Genomic DNA, 22718 nt, shown 5'->3' with positions numbered 1-22718 from the left:
ATTTGTAACATTTCTGTGTTAAAATTCGTTGTAATTTGTTGTCATTTTGGTGGTCACGGTGGCGCAGCAGGTAGTGTCGCAGTCACACAGCTCCAGGGCACTGGAGGTTGTGGGTTCGATTCCTGCTCCGGGTGACTGTCTGTGAGGAGTGTGGTGTGTTCTCCCTGTGTCTGCGTGGGTTTCCTCCGGGTGACTGTCTGTGAGGAGTGTGGTGTGTTCTCTCTGTGTCTGCGTGGGTTTCCTCCGGGTGCTCTGGTTTCCTCCCACAGTCCAAAAACACACGTTGGTAGGTGGATTGGCGACTCAAAAGTGTCCGTAGGTGTGAGTGTGTGAGTGAATGTGTATCTGTGTTGCCCTGTGAAGGACTGGCGCCCCCTCCAGGGTGTATTCCCGCCTTCTGCCCAATGATTCCAGGTAGGCTCTGGACCCACCACAACCCTGAACTGGATAAGCGCTTACAGATAATGAATGAATGAATGAGGTGCAGGGACTTATACAGTGTATACTTATATATACACTTTATATTGCATCATTGGACAATGGTAGTTTTTAGATTAACCTGGCTGAAAAAATAAGGCATTAACACAGGTTTTCAGGTTTGGCCCAAGGCTCAAACTACCCTATGTAAGAACATTCACTAATCAGTGCTGCAGCTGTAACCAGTACGAACTGATTTACTGGTACGAAAAATACTTATAGTAGAAGAGTTTAGCTTTGTGTCAGTGAGAATATTAGCCTGTGTTCTTAATGAGAGTCAAACATTGCATACAATCTATTACGGAACAAAAGCTTCATAGTGACATCTTCCAATAACTGCAGTCTTCTCTCATTTTATCATCATCATCATCATCATCTTTCTTCACTATTATTACTGCTGTCCCTGCTATTGTCATTTCACTGTATGAATAATATATTAAAAAACCCCACAGCCCCTTGATCCCAAGCCTCTGTGTATGACCACAAGTTCAATTTTCAATTTAAGAGAGGCCAGTGGTGGTGCATTTTGCTGACGATGGAGCTTGAGCAGTTCAGGAATGTGGTGTGTGTTGCGTCCCCATTTTTGGAAAGCTTCATTAAAAATGCATGGGCTTCTGAATGACTGAGCTCCAAATACAGCACTGTCATCCCCTCTACTGCAGAGAGCCCACCGCTATGAGTGCTCATACTAAGGGCCCTTACACTTTCCTACCCAACACTTATATATAGTACTCCAGCTATACCTAAAATACCATGCAGCTCAATGCTAAAAAACTGAAAGCCTGTATTTTCCTCTCCCCTGCACTGGAATGCTTCAGAATAGTTCCAACAGAATATCGCACATCTCAAGTAGCTACAAAAAATATGTAACTCAGACAAGTTGGATTTCATGGTCCTGTTTGCAGTGCTGTTCCTTGGTGGAGAAGCTGTGGAGTTGTCTGCCAAGAAACCCCACCGAGTAAAGGAAAGACACAATGAAGAAAATCAAAGAATGGCAATCCACTTGTGTTCTCAAGACATCATTTAGGTGACATGATAAAGTATTTACTTTGGATACATTAGGATTTATAACTACTGACTGTAACATTTATCCTCAAACCTCCCAGGACAGATTTATTCATGGCTAGCAGAGGAAACATGAATGCCTACATCATACAATATTCTCCATTTATGGCCAATGCAGAAAGGAGTAAGGTGGGTGTGCTGATAATTTTTTTTTTTTTACTGATATTCCTTAGATAGGTTAAGATATTTAAAGTACACTTCAGGCACTGGGACCTCTTTTAAAAACTACAAAACATAAGAACACAGGACGGCTAATTTATTTTAAAGCCAGACACCTTTATCTGGGGCACCTTACAGAACACTTCATCCCTTATCCTAGGACGACAATTGCAATGCCAAGAAAATAAACTCATTGAATGAAATATTTAATATTTCCTAGCCATCCTTCCAAAGATAAACAAACACCAGTGCTATGAAGTTGAAGAATAAGCACCGAGATAAATCACAACACAACTTCAAAGGCACTGGGGGGGAACCTTAATGTGAGATTCTCACAATGAATCATGAACTGCAGTGGCCCTAAGACGTAGCCCTGGAGAACCTCGCTACTGGAGCTTGCTGTTTTCTCTATTTTGTAACACCGAATTTCAACGGGACAAACACGATTACCTCTGGAGCTCATAATGAAGCCCTTCATGAGCTGAATCCGGAGCAGCAAAGTGCAGCATATAGCAACCGGGGGCGATTGTAGGCAGGTAAATTACTTTCATTTATTCATTAAGCAGATGCTCTTTTCCCGAGTGCTTTATAAAACATGCAGAAAGTAGATGTCACGGTGATACATGTGCTTAGCCGATCCGTAACCTCAAGACAAATGAACCGAGCCTGTTAAAGTGTAAGGGCAACTTAAGTGCTACATTGGAAAAAGGATGAAAAAGAAGAAAAAGTGATGAAGAGGGAAACTCTGAAAGGTGGGAAAGGAAGGAACTTCTCGCTTGTTTTGCCATTAGAATCCAAACATTGTGCATCACTGGATGCCGTCACGCTTCATATTTCAACCAGCTTTTGAACTATCTCCACCAGCATTTTGCTTGTCATTTTCCATTCAAATTAACACCCAGCGATGGACGTCCCAGGCTCTTTCAGGCTAGTTATGGAGCGCAAAGCATACCACTGGGTTCTGACAAGTTGAATATGAATAAGACGCCTAGGAGAGGCTAAGCAGACGACTACACTCTTCTACACTCTTCTCTCAGGATTAGCCCGAGCGCATTGAGACGCTAAACTCCCATATAGCGGGTGAGTGACAGTGTGAGAGCACATACAGAAGCCTAGGAGGTGGAGTGACATTCAGATTTACATTCCTCCCCTCTCTCTCTCTCTCCCCTCCAGCCTTGTGTGAAATATTCACTGAGAATTTAGGATGTGTAGGGAAGTGCATCAGCTGCAGACTTTTTCCACAGAAGCTCTCAGGGTTGAGGCAGAAGACTCTGCTTCTAGAGTGTGGGGAGGAAAAAAAAAAAACCCAAGCAAACCCAACACCGCCCACGACAGACACATCCATAAGAGTCAACAAAGACAACTATGTAAAAGTCAACAAAGCCTAAGGCTCAACAAATAGAACTCGGCTTCTACCTCTGATACTAATCAGGGCTTTTTTCTCCCTTTACATGTTACTTAGCTGCTAGCAAACATTTCAAAACCTAAGACGCAAAAGGGCGCCCTTTGGAAAGAAAGGTCAACACGCACTCAAACCCAAGTGTGAATTTTTTCCTGCAGAGAAAGGTGGTAATTATAGTAAAAGCTGGCCCTGACATGAAAAATACAGTCCAACAACAATAGAGAACTCATGAAATGCTAGGCTAACATCTACTAAACATTCATTAAAGAGTCAAGTAACAGAACACGGCTATGAGTGGGAAAACAAGTACCGAGAAGCTACTTAATAGAAAGCTTGGCTACTGAGTCAAAGTCTGTATAGAGACAAAAATATTCACTACATCCAAACCTCTGTAGACATGCTTTTACATTTACGACATTTAGCAGACATTCTTACGCAGTGTGATTATCAATTTTAATCATGTTACAAGGGCAGGCAGCCGTGGTATTAGGAGTCATGCTCAGTGATGAGTTATTCATTCATTCAGTCTGTAACAGCTTATCCAGTGGTGGGTCCAGAGCCTCCCCGGAATCACTAGGCACAAGGCCTGAACACACACCTGGTGGGGGCGCTAGTCTTTCGCAGGGCGACACACACTCACACATTCACACCTATGGACACTGTTTGAGTAGCAAATGCACCTAGCAACAAGTGTTTTTGGACAGTTGGAGGACACCAAATGGTAATTTGTACACACACATCATTATAATCATTGTAGAAAAGCATAGGTCATCATACCCAATGCCAAATGTTGGCAAGATGGTTCTAAATCCACCAGCATTGTTGTGCAGCAATGAAGCAGTGAAGAAGCGCTCTCCGTTTGGGGACATATTATAAAAAATCCCTTGTTCAGTGCCTGTGTACATTAAATTTATGGAGACAACAAGCTGTGAAACAGGACCACCCAGTTTTTGTGGTCTGCTAAAATGGGATAAAATGAGCTGTTCTGATATTGCTCTACTTCTGACCCTCTTTGGAGTCTCTCCAATCACGGCGCTGGACAGTGTTTACGTAAGAGAACAAAGGTAAAGTTAAATTCAGTAAAACTGACAATGAGCGCAGAAAAATAAGAGCATTGAGTAAATACTGAGAAGATGAGAACAGAGAAGAAAGCAGAAAACGGCTGAAAAACAGAGCTTCCTCACTGCTGCAACCCTGGGGTCTGGGTGAACAGTGAGTGGGTCATTATCATTTAAAGGAACAGATTCTAAAACGGTCCATTCTGAACAAGACTGTTTAGACAAGTAAGAAAGTTGCTGTGGTGTTTTAACCAAAGCAGGTCACAGAAGATTTATTAAGACGCCAAACTTATGTGGAGGGCGGTACGGTGGCTCAGCAGATCACACAGCTCCAGGGGTGAGGAGTGTGGTGTGTTCTCCCTGTGTCTGCGTGGGTTTCCTCCGGGTGACTGTCTGTGAGGAGTGTGGTGTGGTCTCTCTGTGTCTGCGTGGGTTTCCTCCGGGTGACTGTCTGTGAGGAGTGTGGTGTATTCTCCCTGTGTCTGCGTGGGTTTCCTCCAGGTGACTGTCTGTGAGGAGTGTGGTGTGTTCTCCCTGTGTCTGCGTGGGTTTCCTCCGGGTGACTGTCTGTGAGGAGTGTGGTGTGTTCTCTCTGTGTCTGCGTGGGTTTCCTCTGGGTGCTCCAGTTTCATCCCACAGTCCAAAAACACACGTTGGTAGGTTGATTGGTGACTCAAAAGTGACCGTAGGTGTAGGTGTGAGTGTGTGTCTGTGTTGCCCTGTGAAGGACTGGCGCCCCCTCCAGGGTGTATTCCCGCCTTGCGCCCAATGATTCCAGGTAGGCTCTGGACCCACCGCGACCCTGAACTGGATGAGGGTTACAGATAATGAATGAATGAATGAATGAATGTGAAATAAGTGTTTAATAAAACACCCCCTTTAAGATAACTGAGGTCTTAGAATTATCAAACACTGGTATCTGTGGCTATTAGATTCTCAGAGCAACTTGTGTAGATCTGAAAAAAAAAGGAGAAGCAAACTAACTGTTAATTTCCTTAATTTCAGAAGAGCTGCTGTGTAAACAGGAGTCCACAGACTTACACAGTGCAGATCTAGTCATGCCGTGCCTGGTTCTGTTCACGGAGGTTCTCTTGTCTAACACACCTGAGCGTAAAGGACAGAAATGAGCAGAGTTCTGGATTCCCAGAAGACTTTTGAGCACGAGGCTGAAACAACAGCTTATTGATCCGTAACTTGGCCATTAATCCTTAGCAAGCCAATTAATTTACACCTGAAAACCTCATGTTACACACCAGTTATTCGTCCCTGTGTCAATACGAGGATAAGTCAACCTCCTGAGTTAATGGCAGCTTTAATTAGCATTTCCCAGAGAGTGGGGTGGAGATAGACTGAAGCAGAGTGCGTCAAGGCCTTGGTTGGTGGGGTAGGCTGTATTTTGAGGGACCAGGGGGGAGGGGTAATGTCACGGCTGTTCCTGCCGCCTTGTGGCTGAAAGGTAATTAATGACGGAGCCGGGGCAGAGCTGCAGAAAGGCCAGTGAAATGATTAAAGGTGAGGAATTGGATGAGCGATGCTGAGCGATCGAACAGGCTTACATGGCCGTCAGCCCACAGATATCGATATATTTCACTCGGCTGCCAGCGACGTGAGCTGCTTAGCCGAGCGGCCCGGGGAATTTAAGGGGGGCTAAATGGAAACACTCCAGCCTGCGGCATGAGGCTAATCGCGCATAAGTCTCACTACGAACCCCACTAGCCGTTCTCATAAACCCCATAGCTGTCTATTAAAGCGCTTTCAGTAGACAATACATTCTGGCACCCTTGATATTTCCCACTTGATCCCATGTTATTCATCGAGTATTCAAATACTGCTAGCGCTGCCTTCAGCCAGAGCAGTAACAAGTGTAATTCAAGTGATCTTTCAAACAGAAGTGCACGGAAAATCACAGCCCAACCCTGTATTCAACATTTAACCCTGGCTGGCATGTGGTGGTTTTACAGAGAGGGTTTGCCACAAAAAAGCCCATTGAATAACACAGGAATATTCAAAGAAACACATTAAAACCCCTCATTTTATTCAGCACAAACAGCACAACACCAGTCTGAATGAAGTGAATAAATAAATCAACTAACCATTAAAATTCCTGGCTTTTTCTAAGACCAGGTGAACGGGGCTACATCCTGCCAGAAGTAGCGTGTGTATCGTGGTGTGTGTTGTGATGTACCTGAAGGTAGACTGAGGGAGCAGATGGCGGAGAATTCTGAAGGATTCTTCAGAGGAGTCGGGTCTTTCCGGCTCATGTACCACCCTAATTATCAAACTAAGTGGGGGGAAAGGCATGGAAAATTTTCATTACGATGCGAAGCTAGCAGCTGAGGAGAGAAATATTGTCTGGGAGCAGAGTCTGAAGCCTGAACTCCAGCTTTCACCACACAACGAGGATATTAAAGCCAGGGGGAGAGAGTCCGATTATGAGCACTTTGATATTTTCCTCCTCATTGCCGCACTGAAATTCTCTTTAAGTAATCTCTAATAAACAAGGGGTTTATGAACTGAAGGTTTTTGGGACTCATTTTGGGATGAGGCCGGCTCTCTGGCGTCGGGGGCAGGTTGCGGCCGGAGAAATGTCCTCCTTATTAAACCGTGTAAAGAACAGAGAAGAGACAAAATAATATATAAAACCTTCAATAAAAATATAGTGGTTCAAGCGTTTTTGAAAAATAGATTAAAAGCCTTAAAAATACAAAGCCTTTGTTTCACTAGAAACAGAGTGTGACCAGTGCTTTCATCAGGTTGAAAAGAGAAGCGCTTGATGTTATAACTGTTATTAAATGAGCAGCAATTCATCCCTTTGTGTTTTACTTCTTTATAGCGCAACAAGAAAGTAATATATACTGGTCTCTTTATTTTAAAACAAACCTCACACGCTGGGAACTTTATTAGCGATCTCTACCTTCTACATCCGGTTGCTGGCCACTTTAAGCAGCCTGTACTTCCACCCTCTGGCCACAGATATTCATACTTCATACATTCAGCGGCCTCTTCATACTCTCCCCTATCTTATAGCTGGACAGTTAAAGACGGTAGGCCATGGGTTGCTAACTCATTCATCACTGTAGAGACAGCAGGAGGGGGTTCTGATAAAGTAACCAGTGAATGGAGATGTAAGGTGGGTGTTTCTATTAAAGTGGCCAGTGAGTGTGCATCATAGGACCACACGTATTTCACTGAAGTCTGTGAAGGCCATTCTGATCAATGATGCTGCCATTTGGTTCATTGGATGGACCTCTGCTCACCATGGCAACCGCCTCCTCTCTGTAGTACATTATTAATTAGAGCAGAGGATCTTTATTATTGGTCTGCGGTGTAAAAAGGACAATCCAGAACAGAGTTCATTTCTCCAGCAGGGGGTCAGCCAAGCTACTGAAGTAGAGAAGAGCTGCGTCCTCCAGGCCTCGGCACTACAGCAGCTTCATCACGCCACAACAAAGGAATGGACAGCACATGAAAGTCTCTGATTTTACGATTAAAAAAAAGAGAGCAATCGTTTGAAGCTTTGTAGAAGGAGTTGCTAACTCTGTTCCACCAGCGTAAAGCTCCTGACACGTCGTATGCCACTCTGGCCGGCAGCCTACAGGCGATGCCATCTGCAAATTTATTCAGACTGAAGAATTTTGGGCCCAGCTCACACTGTGGTACAATTACACAGCTCCGTTTCCTTCTGTACTCAGAGGCTCTGGCCAACACACTGTCCTCCCATGTCCCACAAAGACAGCTTTCAGCAAAAGATTCAGTAAAATCACTGTCGCCGTGTGACAAAGCAGGCGTCCAAACCGATTTGTGTCGCAAAACAGAAAACCAGAAAATGAATAGTGTTTTGCCTGGAACAAAACCAAAACATAATCATCCTTATAACCAGGGGCATAGCTGCAGGGGGCCTGGAGGGCATTAACCTGAGAGCCAGACCGTGATCATTAAAAAGTTCTCAGAGGCTGATAAAAATATTAAAAGTATTAAAAAAATTCTCATGATTTAAACATTTGAATGAATATAGAAATAAACAGGAGACAAAGAGCTTCATTTAGAGCATGTCAAATTTTTAATGGACTAGAAAACGTGCTTTTATTTTTTAACACCAACATATAGGTTGCTCCACAGCATCTGGTGAGTTACTTGCCGAGGTAGAGTAGTTACTGATCACAGTAAAGTAGTCCAGACCCGTGATTACAAAAACAACCCAGTGTTTAGACTACAGTCTTTGCTACAAGCGTCTACACCCAGTGCAGTTAAAGGTAGGACTCTGGCTGCTTTAGGAACTCCAGTCAGGTAAATGAGGTAATGAAACAATCACCTTTTGATTTACAGTGGGAGGGACCAAAAAAACTAAAAGGGAAAACATTGGTGATATGACTCTATACAGAAATCATCACTGCAAATCATCAGTTCTTTTTCCCCTATTGGTTCATTCATCATGTACATTCTACATAATGTGAAGAAAAGAGCCTACCTGGAATCACTGGGCACGAGGCGGGAATACACCCTGGAGGGGGTGCCAGTCCTTCACAGGGCAACACACATTCACACATTCACTCACACCTACGGACAGCAATCCACCTACCAACGTGTGTTTTTGGGCTGTGGGAGGAAACCGGCGCACCCAGAGGAAACCCACACAGACACAGAGAGAACACACAACACTCCTCACAGACAGTCACCCGGAGGAAACCCACGCAGACACAGGCAGAAACACAACCACTCCTCACAGACAGTCACCCGGAGGAAACCCACACAGACACAGGGAGAACACGCCACACTCCTCACAGACAGTCACCTGGAGAACACACCACACTCCTCACAGACAGTCACCCGGAGGAAACCCACGCAGACACAGGGAGAACACGCCACACTCCTCACAGACAGTCACCCGGAGGAAACCCACGCAGACACAGGGAGAACACGCCACACTCCTCACAGACAGTCACCCGAAGGAAACCCACGCAGACACAGAGAGAACACGCCACACTCCTCACAGACAGTCACCCGGAGGAAACCCACGCAGACACAGGGAGAACACACGAACTCCCCCCAGTGAAGAAAAGTTGCACATTTAAAATGCAGTAAATCAGATATCACCAAAAATATAGATACCTTTTTCGTCTGAACAGCGACACTATGCTGTTGATGATTAATAGTAACATAAATGTGACTGAATAGTGATTAAATATGTTCAGTCATCATTAGCCTAATGCTATACTAAAGATATCATTTGAGGGGTAATGTAAAATGTAGTACATGTCTGACAAACAGTAGTAGCCCAAATATCTAACATTCATGTCATTATTCTTAAGTTTAAACTTATGGTTAATGTTATCACTACGATTACTGACAGGATTAATACATCAGATTCAGAAATGAACACGTGCTCTTGCAATGAGTGAATGCTGGCAATGGTCTTTTAGGAGATTCATGCACAGATTCACATACAGACCAGGCTGTGACGAGTGCCAATTTCAACCAATTTGTTTTTTTATTTTGAGACCTGAGAATAAAAGCAAGTGCTATTCCAGCTGAAGTGATATTGTTTCCCTGTAATATTTCATTATTAATGCTGTTCCTGACTTGTTAATGGGCTTGGAAGCCCCTGTGAGTCTGCTATCAAAAGTTTGAGAGCCTGAAATTCGAGTTTGAGTGCCGGCTTGGCCTGCTGTGGCTGCTTTGACGAAAAACGAACTGGCATCGACTGAAAGCAGCTGTTTCCAGCTCAGTTTCCTGCATTATTTTTACAAAAGATGGTCAGAAATGTGCCAAGACTCGTCTGCACCCAGCGCCAGCTTCTTCCTCTCTGCCCTTTTTGGTTTTAACACCAGGGCGCCATTTGAAGTTAGGCTTTTCTCAGAGCATGTTAAAAACCATCCTAAATGATGTCTGCTTCTTTCTCAGAGTGTGATATTATTCTAAATGCATCGAGAAAAAGCACTCGAGGCCGCGCTGATTAGAGTTCTTTATCACTTCGGGGATCAAAACAGCTGCTTCAATTTTCACTCTCACCCAGACAACAGTGCTGTAAACACTGTGTTCCTCCACGTTGTTCCTCAGAGCAGTGTTTTTCACAGCGTGCTCCCAAGGCTTAGTTCGAACCCAGCCTCTAATTGAAGATCCTTCTAGAACCAACAAAGCAGGGAACAATAAAAAAAGGCAAAAACAGCTAGAATGCTCTTTTTTCTTACATGCACTTTTTGGCTCTCAGGGTGCCTCTGGGGACGAATTAAATTCCAAATCAATGCCGAGAATGCAGGTTTTAAAAAAGAAATAACAAGAAAATTGCACACAAACACAATGATTAGCAGTACCTGGTGTGCAAGTCCAGACACGGTTGATTATTAAGCACCGAACAACAGGCTGCAGAACGTATTTTTGGAAAGTGAGGCAAGATATCATTGCTTTTTTTTTGTTGTTTTTTTTTTGCAGCACTCTATTTATTACAAGTCCAAGTGAGCTGCAACACACTGTTTGTGTTATAAATCTCATGATAAGCTTTCAGAGTGTCAGCTGATAACGTATTACCAATTTAACATTTTGTTGAGGCCTGAACAAAATCTCATATCTCCGAAATAACTCTTTCAGTCAATGTCACAGTGCAATATCACAGTGCAAACGGCAACAGGAGTTCTTTATAACAAAACAGACCAGAGACCCTTATTCATTCAAGCTTCACTTCAAATGATGTACAGATAGTTACCTTCTTTGGTGCTGATAAAGTATACGGCCTGGTTTCAGGATGAAATATTATTGGCTCTGGAGTGGTGTAGCGGAGCTGGGCAGTTTGCATTCCCCTCCTGTGAATTATGCTGTTCAGTGACGTTGCATTAGCAGCTGTTGGAAACTAAAACAGTGGATTAAACATGTTCTCTCTCACCCTCCTGAGGTGTACTGATTTGGGAGAAAATATGGGATAACTTTATGGTAAAACAAATAAACAAACAATAATATACTTATTTTACGGGTGACTGTCTGAGGAGTGTGGTGTGTTCTCCCTGTGTCTGCGTGAGTTTCCTCCGGGTGACTGTCTGTGAGGAGTGTGGTGTGTTCTCCCTGTGTCTGCGTGGGTTTCCTCCGGGTGCTCTGGTTTCTACCCACGTTCCAAAAACACATGTTGGTAGGTGGATCAGCGACTTGAAAGTGTCCCTAGGTGTGAGTATGCATGAGTGTGTATAACCCTGCGAAGGACTGGTGCCCCCTCCAAATATATAAATATATTTATTTATTTCAGAAATGTTGTACACATCTAGTCAAACACCACCACCAGTGGATAGTAACTCAGTGATTAGGTCATAACGTATCTTGTTGTGCAGGTGTTTTACATAAATACAGTGCACCTTTAAGACTTCTGTCTAGTAATTCTTTAAGATATTGTTGACACTATGAGGTCACACACACAGCCATATTTAGAAAAATAAATAAATAAATAAATAAATAAATAAATAAATAAACATACAATGCACATCCTGGATTAAATTCATATCACAATTAAATAAGGCTTATATACAGTATGTTTTAGAAATATATATCTAAAATATTTTTAAAGTGAATTTCCATGAAGGACAATGGTCCGGAAAATAAAATTTATACCCAGAAAGTGTGTGTTTTGGACATTTTTACAAATGATGAGCTGAGGAGAATTCTTAACTTCATGCTTCAAACCCAGATAAGACATGCTATGGAGGCGTTTGTCAGCAGAATCTTTCTATCTGTGTGTGTGTGTGTGTGTGTGTGTTTGGCAGAACTCCTGTGTTGTCTAACTGCAGAAGTGGAGGAGAAGAGCAGGTAGGTCCTGAGAGGTGGACCGGGCTCAGCAGTGTGCTCAGAGAGAAAGGTCACTCTGGCTTGTGCAATAAATAAAACAACACCAGGGCCAGTGGAGCGGCTCCAGGCTGGACGCCAACTCCAGCGCCGAAGCACAATTCCCAAAGTGCTCTCCGGCCCCCATCACACCGCTGCCTCTCACAAAAGCCTCACACGGCTCAGCCTGGCTCCTGCTAGCCTCCGCTTCATTAGCTATTGTCTGAGGAACTTCAGGGCATTTTCGTCTTCCTCTTTTCATCCCTCAATGCTCGCTATTATAGAAAGCAACAGCATTGGTGAACAAATGATCTGCATTGGATGGAACGTGTTTCAGAAGGCGAATAATAAAGCTCGGACCGAGGCCCCATAAGGCGCACTGCTCTGCCATATGGCTGAGGTGAGCCGGGGTTGGGGGGAGACCAAAATGCCCTTTGGCTCGGGCGCTCACTTATTAATCCTCATCACGTCTTAATGCCTCTAAATAATGCAGCCGTAATATGACGATAAGTCAACAGCCTCAGGTCACGGCACCAAAAAGCAAGTTTAACCAACAGGCCAAATCCCCCTGCTGGGGAAATGCTGGCCGTGATTTAACGTTCAAGCCTTTTATGGTGGGATTTATGACTCAGGCACACGTACGGAGGAAGAGAGGCTACACAAAGCTCTGCAGGCACTTTGCGTTTGATAGTTGCACTGTGCCTCTGCATAAAACTAATGGAAAATTCAAACGAACTAACGCTTCCAGATAAAAAAAAAAAGGTCGAAAAACAAAGCAACAACCCTCCAAAGAATGGAATCAAAGACGAAAGCAGTCCTTAAAGTCCCATTTAAGAACTGCTCCGATCTTCAGTCCTGTAACTAAAAAACCCTCTGAGTCAGAGCAGAACCCGCCGCTCTAATATCAACGAGACAAACAGCAATTTGAAGGTTTAGCGCTCCCTCTGCTAGCAATACAGGCTAATGCTGTCTGGGCCCGATTCCTGATTCGAGGCTTTTTGTATCACTACCCTGAGGTAAAAGAAAGCGTGTTTACCAACAGGTTCAATATTTCAGTGCTTTTAATGAGTGTTGTAAATCTGCTGCAGTGAGTTAGCAAACATCTACGCGATAGCTCGGTAAACCACAACACAAGTGAAATAAAAAAATCCCAAAGCTAGCAAATTTGTTTTGATCCATATTTGTGAATAATACATGCCATTTGTTTTTTGTTCTGGAATGCAGCTGAATTGATTAAAGGATCTGGGCTGAGAGTTTGTAGCTCACATAGAGCAGTGTGAAAAAGTGTTGGCGCCTCGTGTGGAAAGCCATGAGCTACAGACTGCATTTTACGGCCAATCTCCCATACATTTTCTATCTATCTGTGTGTGTGTGAAACATGTAAATTAATTATTATATATATATTTCAACAGTGGTATCTCCATGGCAATGTAAACAATGTTGTGTCAGTAGCTGAGTGATATTGCTAGCAAAAACGTCAGTGAAATAAAACCCGTGTGGCTTTCCAGGGTTTCAGTGATCGTACAGTGGATAACAGCAAACAAACTGTAGCCTATAATGTGTATAACACACACACACACACACTCATTGTTTTCAGGACTCCCCAGTCTATCCCTGGGCAGAAATGCTCATCTCTACCTGAAAGAAACCTGTCAGTGGTGGGTTGCAGGAGAGCCCAAGTGCCACTTTGAGAATGCTGACCAGGCGTGGTGGGTCCTCGGTGTTTCAGGAACAGTTCCTTCATCCTGTACTGATTTTAACAGCAGTGTGGACACTGGAGGTTCATCACCGGGGAGATGTGGACAGTGCTTCATTACAGCCGCCCCCTGAGACACCCCTCCACTCCCAGCAAGGCTTTACAGACTGAATGCACTGAAGACAGGGACTTTACACCGTTCACTTCTTAAAAAGATATGGCTAATGCTGATTGGTTCTCTGGCAGACCTGACATCATGTAAACCAAGTTTAGACCCACCCACTACAATCCAACATGAGAAAACAAGATTAAAATTATAATAATAATTCTAAAAAACAAACAAGCAACTTGTCATCTTTTACACACTGCTTCAGGACACGTTTATCATTAAATATACTGATAAATGGTTAAAATTTGTTAACAAATAAATTGAATTCACAGTTAAAAAAATGCACCAGGAAATATTAATTAATTCATTCATTCATTATCTGTAACCCTTATCCAATTCAGGGTCGCGGTGGGTCCAGAGCCTACCTGGAATCATTGGGCGCAAGGCGGGAGTACACCCTGGAGGGGGCGCCAGTCCTTCACAGGGCAACACAGACATACACACACACACATTCACACCTACGGACACTTTTGAGTCGCCAATCCACCTACCAACGTGTGTTTTTGGACTGTGGGAGGAAACCGGAGCACCTGGAGGAAACCCACGCAGACACAGGGAGAACACACCACACTCCTCACAGACAGTCACCCGGAGGAAGCCCACACAGACACAGAGAGAACACACCACACTCCTCACAGACAGTCACCCGGAGGAAACCCACACAGACACAGGGAGAACACACCACACTCCTCACAGACAGTCATCCGGAGGAAACCCACGCAGACACAGGGAGAACACACCACACTCCTCACAGACAGTCACCCGGAGGAAACCCACGCAGACACAGAAAGAACACACCACACTCCTCACAGACAGTCACCTGGAGTGGGAATCGAACCCACAACCTCCAGGTCCCTGGAGCTGTGTGACTGCGACACTACCTGCTGCACCACCGTGCTGCCCACCAGAAAAAATGGCTCATGAAAATGGAATATGTTCAAAATATACAAACAAAAAAATTGGATTCCTGATATTCCCAATGTGTCCAAGAAAGTTCCAATGCAGAGCAGCCCAGTCCATGGGGGCTTTAGATCCCTCTAGCTGTCATTTGGCATTGGGCATGTAGAGCTTTTGGTTCATGTGCAGCTGCTTCTGAGATCCCCCCTTTCATTTCATATTGATATTCATTTTCTATAGACAAACTTATACACATGTCCAGTGGCTGACCTCAGCTGAATTCAGTAACCCCTCTGGACATTAAGAAATATAAGTCCACATGCTGTATAAAATCTACAGACGTACAGTGAAGCAAGCACGTGTTCTCAGTTGCTTTCCTCCATCGTTGAGCACGGAGAAGCCGTGGTCTTTTGGACGATGATGCGTGCATGTGGGAGTGGGCATGCTGCCGTAGGAGGACACATTGGCCTGTGTTTAGTGCCTGTATGGTCACTGCGTGTGTGTTATACCGTGTACATGCATTCAGGGGGTGGCTGGCAGGAGCGGCACCAGCAGCTGTTGTCAGGATAATAAGTGCGCCCCTCCTCTCCTCGCTCATTAACACTGTTTAATTAAAGCCAGCCAATTCCTGCAGTTGGTTAGGGCCGCTACATGTGAAGTGGGTGGATGAGAACATACTGGGCCAGGAGACCAGAGCCTCGGAAGCAGCCGGCGCAGCACTAAACACACCACATCCATTACCGGCGGCGTTCAAAGAGACGTTTGCACTTCATGGAGCTCAGCTTCTTCAAATGAAACTTGCCCCTGATTAGTTATGGAGATATGTGTTCTCCGTCTTGCCTTTGAAGAATACTGTAGTCTCTTCACACATACCCCCCCAGTGATGAAGACTTCAGAAACCTCCCGTCTGTTTACCTCCCGGGAAACGACCTTCCATCACTTTCATTCAAAGATAACCAATCGGTTAGTGGTAAAGCTGTGGTAAATATTTACAGTAGACCTACTTTTTTTTAACTAACCACTAGGACTCCATCCAAACTGTGTTTTGCTTATTTTGTTTGTTGTGAATATGCAAAATTTATGTTGGAAATTTGTATGATTTTTTTTAAAAACCGAAATGTAGCTGGATATTTGCGCCTCATTTCCCGCTAGCAGCTCAACACAGATTTCCTTTAACAGCACTACATCTTGCTGTTTCACCTGCTGTCGCTCCCTGCCCCCACCAAATGCACTGTGGTGCGGACTACAATTCCCAGAAGTCAATGGGAGGTCACATGACCACACAATCCACTTCCTCCTTCTACATTTCCTGAGAATTGTATGATTGTTTCTCAATATGGAAGAATTGAGAAGACGTAAGGAGTCAACTTACTGCTGCAGTGAATGAGGGGACTTTCAGGAGTACGAGTGTGAGGTGTGTGGTGTGTTCTCCCAGTGTCTGCGGGGGTTTCCTCTGGGTACTCCCACATGCGGGTTGGTGTATTGGCTGTGCAGAAGTATCGGTAGGTGTGAGTGATTGGAGCAAACTAAATGAAGCCTCAGAGAAATCCAAGAGTGATGAGGAAGAAATGTGAGACTATGACTGATGTCAACTCTGCTTAGGTTTCATCATGTTGTAGCTCTGTAGCTCTAGTGCAAAATTAAGAAAGCCAATGGATGTCCCACAAGTCTCAACTACATTTGGTGTGAGGGAGAAGGTGTGTGTATATGCTGTTGATGACGTTTTATAAATATAAGCTCTTTTAATGTGTACAACAATGAACGCCATTTACAGTAGCTGCTATAATGGTGTTAAACCCTGTCTGTGGTGTCAGTGCTGTAGTAGAAGACGATAGCGACGGTGCAGTGAGCCTCTATGGTGTATGTGCAGGGAATGCGAGTGTGTGTGATGCTGCGACTGTGGCAAGCAGAACGGCTGTATATTAAACAGCTGGCTGTGGTCCAAACCCGTGAGCCGGGCTGATAAAGGGCCAGCCTATCTGCTGTGACAACACCTTATTAAAATCCAGTGAGTTTGTCCTCCCGCCCCACCACCTCTAACTCCCTCCACCCCCACCTTACTAGCCCCTTCTGTTCTGCCACTATTTCACCCTCCCTGGCACTGCAGACCTGGAGTCATTCCACCGCGCTGAGCATAAATCCACTGAGCAGAGCATAAAAGCGCCCCGGGCAAGGTCTTCATCAGAGCCTTATTCTTCACCACTTTACATGAAGTCAGCAGAGCGTCCGAATAATTACTCCCAGTCTCCAGCGTCCAGCACCCTGTGTGACCCACAGTGGCAGGACCTGGCATTATGACTAACAGGTGGGCTGGAGACTGACTGCTGGAGTGAGTTGGGGGACATTTTCCAGGGACATTGCCCTGGGACAGCATCGGTAATTCTAAGCTTTAAAAAAACCCTCTGCTTTGGCGCTGTCTCACTATAAATTGTATGGACTTATCTGACCTTGTTGCCATTCAGTTTCCTGACTTTTTTAAGAAGTGATTCAGTGCCAGTCTCGGATCATTTTAATTTAGTTATGATTCAGTTGTTTGAATGTGGAAACACATTCAGTGATATTATATGTAGTCATTTACTGGGCGGGGCATCACGGTGGCCATTGTGGAGTCCCACTCCAGGTGACTGTCTGTGAGGAGGTGTGTTCTCCCTGTGTCTGCGTGGGTTTACTCCGGGTGACTGTCTGTGAGGAGTGTGGTGTGTTCTCTCTGTGTCTGCGTGGGTTTCCTCCGGGTGACTGTCAGTGAGGAGTGTGGTGTGTTCTCCCTGTGTCCGTGTGGGTTTCCTCCGGGTGTCTGTCTGTGAGGAGTGTGTTGTGTTCTCCCTGTGTCTGCGTGGGTTTCCTCCAGGTCACTGTCTGTGAGGAGTGGTTGTGTTTCTCCCTGTGTCTGTGTGGGTTTCCTCCAGGTGACGGTCTGTGAGGAGTGTGGTGTGTTCTCCCTGTGTCTGCGTGGGTTTCCTCCAGGTGACGGTCTGTGAGGAGTGTGGTGTGTTCTCCCTGTGTTTGCGTGGGTTTCCTCTGGGTGACTGTCTGTGAGGAGTGTGGTGTGTTCTCCCTGTGTCTGCGTGGGTTTCCGCCGGGCGACGGTCTGTGAGGAGTGTGGTGTGTTCTCCCTGTGTCTGCGTGGGTTTCCTCTGGGTGACTGTCTGTGAGGAGTGTGGTATGTTCTCTCTGTGTCTGCGTGGGTTTCCTCCAGGTGACGGTCTGTGAGGAGTGTGGTGTGTTCTCCCAGTGTTTGCGTGGGTTTCCTCTGGGTGACTGTCTGTGAGGAGTGTGGTGTGTTCTCCCTGTGTCTGTGTGGGTTTCAGTGTGGGAACTGGATAAGGGGTTACAATGAATGAATGAATTAATTTTCTGGGCTCTGTGGTGACCAATATGATGTTCCGAACATCAGCAGCTTTTCTGTCTATTTCCTTTTCTCATTAAGGCCTTCTAAACTGCTACATGTCCTTTCAGGTCTGTAGTTTTGACTTGTCTTCTCAAACTGCAAGTGATGTGAGGAAGCAGCAAGGCAGCGTGGAATGACATGTGACAGTATGTATACAACGTAAGAGTCAAGTCTGCGCATCAGTTCAGAAGGTAAGTCAACTACAACTACTTTCCTACCCTCCTCCAAGAGTTACATAGTGCAGTTTCTGCAGTGCTGAACACTGAGTAGCAACAACAGAGGTGCTGTTCTGCCTGTTACATGTCTATTTTGAAGCTGTAATTTTAAGGTTAAAATATAAATTACAGTGTGCCTTTAAAGCTTTACTTTTACTCTCCTTTGAGCTCCTTCTGTTTAAATCTCATGTTTAAAGCTATGTTTTTCTCTTTTTGTCTCTCATCTTGTTTTGTAGTTTTTACTGTAATTGTAATTGTAATTTTAATTTGTCATTTTCTCGTTCTTGCTCTTTTCCTTTATCTTTGGTTCGGTGCCATCTTATTTTCTTTTTGCTCTTATTTTAGATCTTGTTTGGACCCATCATTTCACTTTTTCTCTGTATTTGTTTTCTCTCTTTAGCCCTGCTCCAGGAGGCACACCGCCCTGCACATTTAGTGCTTTCCCTTCTCCTCACACACCTGATTCAACTAATCAGTTAATGAACAAATCCTTTCAGATTTACTCTCTCTCTGTGTGTATTAGAGCAGGGAAACCAGGAGCTGGGAATCATTATTTTTAGATTACCGTAACCCTCACCACTCAGTGGCAGTTGGCCTGTGTTTGGATGGCCTTATATACAGAGCCCAGCAGGTGCCCTCAGTCTGCACTGATTAGAGCTGAGGAGTCTGGGAGTTGGAGTTTAGAGAGTTGTTGGCACCTGCCCCCCTAGTGCACCACCTAGGCCCCCTACTGGTGGCCTGCGGTTTTGCCTGACCCCTTACAGGCTTCTGCTAAAATGGGTGAAGATAGGTGGTTTATCAGAGCTGCAGAGTAACAAGAGATGCCCGAAACAGAAACAGGGCTTCTGTATCATCGCAGCCGGAGACGACAGCTGTATTGATTACAACAGGGGCATTCTGTTTTTTTCTTTGTCATTAGCTTGCAATGCTAGCTGTTAGGACAGTGTCTGAGCGGAAGGATGGGGACAAACACATGTGGCTTTGCTCAGATCTGAGAGAAGAGTATATTCACCGTTTCTAATCTCCCAAAGATGAAACCTGTAGGTGCTGTTTGTCAAATAAGGGATTCGGCTTCTTGACTAGGTCACGCTCGGTTGCTCTAAATTCCATTTTCTTCATTCCAGCTGACTTTTCCCTTTCTTGTGCAAGTAGGTCTGAGCTAATCTCCTCAGAAATATCTCCGGAAAACAGTAGCAGTTTGCACTTAATGGCTAGTTAGCCTTGAAATTAAATATACGAGGGGTCAGAACCGTACATGCATATATTTTAAAGGTTATTTAGTTTGCCGTCGGCTACCACCAGCATGGCTCCATGAAGTCTCCGAGCGCTGAATGAACCCCTGAATCAGTGTAGCTGAGCGTGCTTACACAGCAGTAAGGCTCAGAGCACTCGAGCAAATCTCTGTGGCGGAATCTGATGTTTTCCCTTAACAGCAACAACACTCACACTTACACAGACTTAATGACAGCATTGTTGCAACAACAGCGTCCAACATAAGGCCCTTGTTAGCGATTCACAACATCTGTGCTAAGCTAACACAATCTCACTGTGATACTGTGATCCCATGGTTGCCAGATTTGCTGAGCAGCTTGTGTGGTAGGTCATAAATGCTTTAAAGGCCTTCATCCAAAAAAAAAACAACAGTGCTTTTTACCTGTCGACTACAAAGTGATGTCCATTGGATGGAATTTAACCCTTCATATAGAAGTCATGAGTCGTGTTGGCCCTACAGCAGGTGCCAAAGACACTGTAAACTAATCTTGCCCCCAACATCCACCCTTTTGGGCAGAACCATTTCTGTAGGCATGCAATTTAATCTCAAACAAGTAGTTCTCAGAGGAAACAGATGGTGGCACTGTACTCAATGCCTGTATCAATGAATGAGTGAATGATCAAAAAACACTGCTAGATCCACAGTAGTTTTACATAGAAAAAAAATAAGGAATCATTTCCGGTGCCACCCCTGTGTGAGTAATGGTCTAGGTCTGGCCACCCCTATGAAAATTGACCGGCTCCACCACTGTCCTACAGACAGTATGTAGCAGAGCTATTGCACTAGAAGATGGTTAAATGCTGTGCCGTTCCTGGCTCTCAGGGAGTAAATATAGAATTAATTCATTAATTAATGGGCGGCACGGTGGTGCAGCAGGTAGTGTCGCAGTCACACAGCTCCAGGGACCTGGAGGGAGTGTGGTGTGTTCTCCCTGTGTCTGCGTGGGTTTCCTCCGGGTGACTGTCTGTGAGGAGTGTGGTGTGTTCTCCCTGTGTCTGCGTGGGTTTCCTCCGGGGGACTGTCTGTGAGGAGTGTGGTGTGTTCTCCCTGTGTCTGCGTGGGTTTCCTCCGGGTGACTGTCTGTGAGGAGTGTGGTGTGTTCTCCCTGTGTCTGCGTGGGTTTCCTCCGGGGGACTGTCTGTGAGGAGTGTGGTGTGTTCTCCCTGTGTCTGCGTGGGTTTCCTCCGGGTGACTGTCTGTGAGGAGTGTGGTGTGTTCTCTCTGTGTCTGCGTGGGTTTCCTCCGGGTGACTGTCTGTGAGGAGTGTGGTGTGTTCTCCCTGTGTCTGCGTGGGTTTCCTCCGGGGGACTGTCTGTGAAGAGTGTGGTGTGTTCTCCCTGTGTCTGCGTGGGTTTCCTCCGGGTAACTGTCTGTGAGGAGTGTGGTGTGTTCTCTCTGTGTCTGCGTGGGTTTCCTCCGGGTGCTCCGGTTTCCTCCCACAGTCCAAAAACACACGTTGGTAGGTGGATTGGCGACTCAAAAGTGTCCGTAGGTGTGAGTGTGTAAGTGAATGTATGAGTGTGTGTGTTGCCCTGTGAAGGCCTGGCGCCCCCTTCAGGGTGTTTTCCCGCTTTGCGCCCAATGATTCCAGGTAGGCTCTGGACCCACTGCGACCCTGAATTGGATAAGGGTTACAGATAATGAATGAATGAATGAATTATTTAATTAATTAATTAATTAATGCAGAAAATAAAACTAATCTCAGAGGCCTTAAGTGAACCTCCATCATTCCAGGCACTCATAGGCTCATGTGTAGCTCCTCCATCCCAAATGTTCTAGTATGTATGTGCTTTATGGTTACAGTACTGTTGCTGCTAAACCTCTACAAGAATGGCTGATTGCGCTCTGTCCAGTGTGTGTTCCTGTCTTTGTCCACAGGCTCTGAACCCACCGTGACCCTGATCATGATGAATCGCTTGAAGAAGATGAATGAATGAATCTAAAATGGCTCCACTATCAAAGAACCCCTTTTCAGTACTGTATGTAGAACCCTTTTTGCTGAAAGCACCTGACTTCCCTAGTAACAACGGCTCTCTGGACACTTCAGGATGTATGGCGTAAACCCACAGTGAACAAACAAATATTACTTTCCTGCCGGAGTCGGACAGCAGTTAAACGAGGCGAAAGCAGAGGACAAAAACCCACAGAAAGGACGAAGAAATGCTCTGAGGGCTTTTTCTGATGATGCAGCATCCTGCTCCTCCTCCTCTGCCGCCTAATTACTTCATTAATTATCCTACAGTGGAAAAAATTGAGAATGTTTAACGAGAAGTCATTAGTTAATCTTCACTTACAATGCGCAGACACAAAGGTCAATGGCGAAAAGCATTTCGAATAAAATACACAGCGAGATACAATGGGCTGGAGATACAGGGCCGACCAGGCGTCTGAGCGCAATAACTCATCTTTAACAGCTTTGCAATTTGAGAGCGCGCCGGTGTTTCCTGTTTACTTACTGCTGACAGTACTTTTAAAGAGCTTTACATTACAGCTCCCCTTCAACCACGACGTAAATAAATGGCAAAGATGTGGCTCTCTGTGGGATTTATCAGTACCTCATTCCATCTTTGGGGAGGTTTTTGGTCCAACAATTAGATTCACTTTGGAACAGGCCGGAGGTGTCCTTATACTCAGAGTCAGGAGGGACATGCATTCAGCTGATCCCTGATTGGAGGTTAGTTGATAAATTGTTGTTGATGAATGACACCAGGGCGGCACGGTGGTGCAGCAGGTAGTGTCGCAGTCACACAGTTCCAGGGGCCTGGAGGTTGTGGGTTCGATTCCCGCTCCGGGTGACTGTCTGTGAGGAGTGTGGTGTGTTCTCTCTGTGTGTGTGGGTTTCCTCCGGGTGACTGTCTGAGAGGAGTGTGGTGTGTTCTCTCTGTGTCTGCGTGGGTTTCCTCCGGGTGACTGTCTGTGAGGAGTGTGGTGTGTTCTCTCTGTGTCTGCGTGGGTTTCCTCCGGGTGACTGTCTGTGAGGAGTGTGGTGTGTTCTCCCTGTGTCTGCGTGGGTTTCCTCCGGGTGACTGTCTGTGAGGAGTGTGGTGTGTTCTCCCTGTGTCTGCGTGGGTTTTCTCCGGGTGACTGTCTGTGAGGAGTGTCGTGTGTTCTCCCTGTGT

The 22718-nt window shown here is 45.2% G+C and overlaps 1 long non-coding RNA gene across 1 annotated transcript; it reads left to right on the top strand.

Annotated features, from left to right (window-relative positions):
* Window positions 1-16078: 16078 nt before the first annotated feature.
* Window positions 16079-22234, top strand: LOC136674298 (uncharacterized). The gene is made up of 3 exons (XR_010796034.1): window positions 16079-16137; window positions 18180-18302; window positions 21478-22234. It is a non-coding gene; the product is annotated as an uncharacterized lncRNA (long non-coding RNA).
* The last annotated feature ends 484 nt before the right edge of the window (window positions 22235-22718 follow it).

Source organism: Hoplias malabaricus, chromosome 18 (assembly GCF_029633855.1).
Source record: "Hoplias malabaricus isolate fHopMal1 chromosome 18, fHopMal1.hap1, whole genome shotgun sequence".
Lineage (NCBI taxonomy): Eukaryota > Metazoa > Chordata > Actinopteri > Characiformes > Erythrinidae > Hoplias > Hoplias malabaricus.
The sequence above is the reverse complement of the archived record's forward strand: the minus strand, read 5'-3'. Positions and strand labels throughout refer to the sequence as shown.